This window comes from Oryza sativa, chromosome 4 (genome assembly GCF_034140825.1).
Source record: "Oryza sativa Japonica Group chromosome 4, ASM3414082v1".
Lineage (NCBI taxonomy): Eukaryota > Viridiplantae > Streptophyta > Magnoliopsida > Poales > Poaceae > Oryza > Oryza sativa.
The window spans coordinates 7,932,034-7,937,828 of NC_089038.1; the positions used below are offsets into that span (position 1 = coordinate 7,932,034).

General features: G+C 49.2%; 1 long non-coding RNA gene across 1 annotated transcript; it reads left to right on the top strand.

The window, feature by feature from the left end:
• Positions 1-427: 427 nt before the first annotated feature.
• Positions 428-3,718, top strand: LOC136356011 (uncharacterized). Its single transcript, XR_010740649.1, has 3 exons — positions 428-1,047; positions 2,048-2,104; positions 3,430-3,718. It is a non-coding gene; the product is annotated as an uncharacterized lncRNA (long non-coding RNA).
• Positions 3,719-5,795: the final 2,077 nt, after the last annotated feature.

The window sequence follows — 5,795 nt, forward strand, 5'->3', positions numbered from 1 at the left end:
ATGTTTGAATTCTTGAATCCAAAATATATAGAGTTACAACTCAATTCCAAGCCATTTGGCAGATTAGCCCTTCCTTTTTCCCTTATCCTTTCTCTTCTCTTCCTTTTTCTTTTCCTGGCGCTACTGTTCATTGCGCGCCAGGTGTTCGATCTGTGCCTAACCCGACCGAACACCCGACGCCGCCCTCTCCAACCGCTGCCGTGCCGCGCGCCTGCCTTCCGACTCGTGCGCCGCACTAGTCGTGCCCGTGCGCCGCACCGCGTCATGCCACGCCACGTGGGCCCGCCGCCGACCAAGCCGCCAAAAGCCCGTGCCAAAGGCTGCGCCGCCACGGGTGCCCGCGTCATCCCGTCCCCTCGCACGTCGCCCTCGGGATGGAAGGATAACAGCCGCCACGACGACCCCGCGTCACCCTAGGGCATAGCCCTGCGCCCCCCTATCCAAGCCGTTACCACTGCCCATCGCCGTCGCTCTTGTCGCCATCGCGTCCCCGTCGCGTCTCCATCTTGTCACCCCCGGTTGCGACCGCTGGGTAATGCGGCGCCCCTTTCTCCAGCTAGCGAGACCTCTCCTGCATACTACCGCGTAGGCAATCATGCCGCGCCTGTACACTGAACCAGAACCTGGGAGAGATCGAAACAAAGCCGTGTCATCGCTCACCATTATCCATTAAGGAATCGCTCTCCCTCTCGCTTATATAGACTTGACCTTGGCTCGTTCTTATCCGAACTCAATCTCCCATTTACTTTTCCTCTCTCTAAAACTTTTGCTCCACCGAAGAGGAGCAAGATCACGCCGCCGCCGAGTGTCGAACACCTGGTGAGCGCCGGCTGCGCCGCCGCCACAGGGCTTCTCGGCCAGTGTGGGTGGCGGGGGTGTGCTGAGGTGGTGTGCGCGCTGCCGTTACTGCTGTTGGAGGGAGCCGGAGGCCGCTATGCGAGGGAGGACGAGCGTCGAACACCTGCGCCCGTCGCCGACCGCCGTCCGCCCCTGTTTCAACCGCGCCGCGCCACTCGCCGTCGAACTTCGCTGTTTCGCCACTTCGTGGTAAGACCTCGCGCCTGTAGCATTGCCTGGACACCTAGAAGCTAGCAGCCCCCTCGATTTGGGGTGCGCGCTGCCGTAGCCATGCCGACTCCGGCCGCTACCGCGCCATGGTTGAGCTCGCCGTGGAGAGACCTCGTTCCAATGTAGCATCGGCTAGATTTTTGCTTTTCTATACTCCATGTGAACCCTAGATGGTTAAATCGAAGTCATTTGCACTTGAATCGACCACCATTGCGCCGCCGCCGTTCTTACGATCTCGATGCCGCCGCGCGCCGTCGCGCCGCGCGTCGGGTGGCCGCCGTGCCTCGCCGCCGCCGCCGATGGGTTTCCGGTGATGCGCCGTTGCCTTTCCCCACCGCGCGCCGAGCCGTTCTGGCTCGGGCCGTCGCACCGCCGCGCGCTGCTCCTCTGTTCAGCCGCGTGCGCGAGGTAGAAGACGACCGAGAGAGAAAGAAAGGGGAAAGGCAGAGAGGGGAGCTGTGGGCCCCACATTGTGATTAGTGCACAGTAATCATCTTTTAATCTAATGCAAATTACTCTATTACATGTGGGACCGGGAGATTAGGAAAATCTAAGAAAAATTGATTATGAAGTTACTGTCAATGACATGCGGGACCCACCGGGATTAAAGAACCGGTTTTGACTAGGGTCAAACAGGGCCGGTCCCACTTGTCAATGACTCTGTACATTTTCTATAGAAAATAAAAACAGAGGAAAAAGAAATGGGGTGACCCCACATGTCAGCCACTGTAATAATGCCCCTCTCGGCTGCACAGTGCCATTTCACAATTGTTTGAATTAATTCAAATTTGAATCATTAAACAAGCATAACTCACTCATTTTAGCTCGGATTTGAATGAAACTTGAACCTAAATTCATCTAAAATCAACATCTTGCTGATGGAACCACTTTTGCTATTTATTTTTGTAATGTTGAATTTTTGGTGATTTAATTTGAATTCTAATTGAATTCAAATCGAATCTTTCGCACGTAAATTTAGATTCCGAAGGAGTTGCTGAGTTAATCGAAGATCTGGGTCAGCAAGACTGCGATCAAGGCAAGTCGATCATCACTAATCTTTGAGCATGTTGAACCTATTGCGAAAATTATGTTGATTTAAATAAAATTGCATGCTATACATATGTGAATATGAATGCCCTACTTGTTAAGTATGCCATGCCTTGATATTGATTACCTGTATGACCATTGTAAACCCTGCTAACGTGTGTATTTAGTCGACATTGAACAAATGCTTAGTCATGCTAATTAGAATCATGCATTCTCATATTTATCAAATGCTATATGCTTGGACAACTACCTTAGGGGAGGGTAGTTGAGATGCGGCATGTGGAGGCGTGGGCACCACATTGCCATGACAAGGATAACATGAATTGTGAAAAGAGAAACAAAATTAAACATTGTTTTCGACCGGGGCAGCTGGGGTACTTGGGTGGTGTCCGGAAAAGGCTAGTGCCGTCCCTGGTCAGTTAAGGACCGAGCCATGAAGTTAAGCATGAAACGACCCTCGTACAACCGTACTTCTCGTATGGGTATAGACCTAGCGGAGTACATAGCCGAGCGAAGGCAGTATCCCTGCATAGTGGTTATTCTTGGTGTGTGGGAGTCAGGGCCTACGGTGGGGCAGCCATTGGTGGGGCCGCGAGGGGCGAGTGCCTACAGTGGTGTCGCCATCGGTAGGACTGCCATGTGTAAGCTTAATTTAACTAAAACTTAATGCATGTGTGAGTTTTCCCTTCCCGGTAGCGCCAGAACTCCTCTCACTGCTAGAAACTTATGACGCCTAGAGTGCATGAGGATGCAAGTTCATGGAGCGGGTACTGCCAACGTGAGGTTATTGAAAGGCTATGCCGTGGCAAGTCTCATTCGTTGGGACATAGGCTCATGTGTTGCGCAAGTCGCGGAGTACGGGTAAAGTGTACATCCACTGCAGTGTGAGTAAAACCAATCTATTCGAATAGCCGTGCTCGTGGATATTGAGCATCGGGACATGTATTACACTTGGCTAGACTCTAAATTCTTAAATTGAGTGGGATGGGATATGCATGATGATTTTGTACTGGCGGATCATCCTCTCGAGAGACGAGAAGGAGTAAACCCCAGAAAACCATTACGGCCAGTAACGGGAAGCCATCTTTGGGAAGACAATAGATGGTGAACAGAACCGTTGCTGTGTAATAAATACTGGAATTAAAACTGGATTAGTCTATGCTAGATAATAAGCTTGTGAAAGGAATTGTGAAACTAGCTTTATGCAAATAAACCAATGGCCATACTTTGAATATCACTATCATATGCATTGTTGTTATGATGGCTTGCTGAGTACGGTTGGTACTCACTCTTGCTATTACAAAATTTAATCAGTGGATGGCAATGAAGTCGAGGAGGATCCCTATGCTTATCTTTAGGAGGATGCGGAGGATAACGGCGCTCCGTAGGTCTTAGTTACGGCCGTTGCCTGTGGCCATGGCATTGCCGCTACCTATAATATGCTGCCTTATCTATTTCTGTTATTGTTTGTATTGTGGACCGTTTAGTCCTATGATCTAAGACTGCCTGCGGGCCTATGATGTAATAATTCGCGCTAGACAATCTTTGTATGCGCACTTGATATTTCGGCAATGTAATCGTGAGTACCAGACTACTTGATCCAGGGAAATGGTACTATTAACAAGAGTGATTCCTGTTATAAAAACGGGGGTCTACAGCTAGAGGCAGCTAGCGGCGACCGGAGCGGCGGCGGCGGCGGCGGAGAGGAAGGCGACGGCGCTAGGGCGATAGAGGGCACAGGAGAGTTTGGCGAAATGGGGAAAAATAGAGAGGGCAGAGTGGGGAAGCTTAAATAGGGGAGAGGGAGAGAGGCGGGATTCGAAAATCGAATCCCGGCCGTCTCGAGCGCGGGCGCGGCCGGGAGAGAGGGGAAGTGGGCGCAGGGAACGCGGGCGCGAGGGCGACGTGGCCTGGAAGGCGCGGGAGCGGGGCGCGGCGGCGGTTGCGGGGCGCGGCGTCGCCGGCTGGAGGAAGGGGACAGGCCCGACAGGTGGGCCCCACATGTCGGCGACCCCGGGAGAGGGAGACAGGCGGCCGGCTCAGCTCGGCTGGGCCTCGGCCTTCGGCCGGCCCAGCGGGAAGAGGAGGAGGAGGGAATGGGCCGGCGGCCCATTCGAAAGAAAGAAAAAAAAAGGGAAAAGAAAAAGAAAACGAAGGAAATGGATTTTCCTGGGATTAAATATTCCTTGTGCTCAATTTTAATTGGTTAAAATTATTTCTAGTGCTCTAAAAATTCCACTAAAAATCTTGTTAGCGTATTTCGACATGTAGAACTCAAGAAAAATTTCCACATGCCAAATCCGATTATTATTTGCATTAATTTATTAAGATTTACTCTTGCTTTACACTGGTATTTTCTTGAGACCATTTATAACTTCAATTTAGGCTTGGGAAAGAGCTTCACGGTGTTACACATAATCAGTGACAAGCTCTCCGAAGATGAGACTCAACGTCTTTTAACAATGTTGGAAAATCACCGTTCTGTTCTTGGCTATTCCCTTCAAGATCTCAGAGGGATTAATCCCGCACTTTGCACTCATTGTATCCCTATTGACCCCGAGAGTACTCCCTCTAGGGAACCTCAATGACGGCTCAATAATGCGATGCGAGAAGTTGTAAAGAAAGAGGTCTTGAAACTCCTGCATGCCTGTCACGCCCGGAATTTCTATCCAAAATTCCGAACGCTTACATGTGTGTTAAACCCTCGTCCAGGAATCAACTGAGGCACACAATAACAAATTGATAATAGAGTACAAATAAAAAACTATTTAATACTAGCAAATAATAAATTATTACAGAGGTGGATAGTTCCTCTCAAAGAATAACATTCTACGCAGCGGAAAAACAAAACTAAAGCAAACTACGGAACAGCTATGGCGACTCCACTTCACAGGCATCTTAACCAGGAACAAGCTTAATCCTCCAGATCATCACCTTCGCTGAGATACTCCTCTTCTGATGATTGAATATTGCAAGAATGAGCATATGACATACTCAACAAGCCACACAGCAAATATGCAAGTGCACAGGATAACAAAGGATGGCATAATATAGCTCATTTGCATAAACAGCATTTAATAAATATTTAAGAGAATAGTAAAACAGTTGAATAATTAAGCAATATTAAATAACACCATACAACACACCCGTGTTGCATAGGCTCAACCTCATATGAACAACCAACCCCGGTTGAACAAACCAAACCTCCAAACCAGGAATATGCCATTCCAAACCAGGAGTCACATTAATTATCACAATTACCATTGATTAATAATATGGGACTAATCACGAAAAACATTGTTCAACTCACCCATAACCGCGGGTACAGCTATTCGAATAGTTTTAACTCTGATCAGAGGTGTACCACTGTACCCACAAGACACAATCCCACAACATGTTACCATGCGCCATAGCACCACCACGGTACCTCGGAAAGGAACTGTGACAATACCCCTCGCACAACACAACTCATCACAGTGCACCGTTCCTGCATCATAATCTCCCCCTCAAAACCAGAGGCAATGGACTTCTCGCCCCTTCACAGTCTGGCACACTATAATGAATCATGCTATACAAAAGATAAAGCCATTGCCCACGCTGGCTTGTGGTTGGCACGGTAAATGTTTCACAACAGTAGCTCGCGAACCGGTCCTTAATTGTCATGAGCACAACCATCAAAA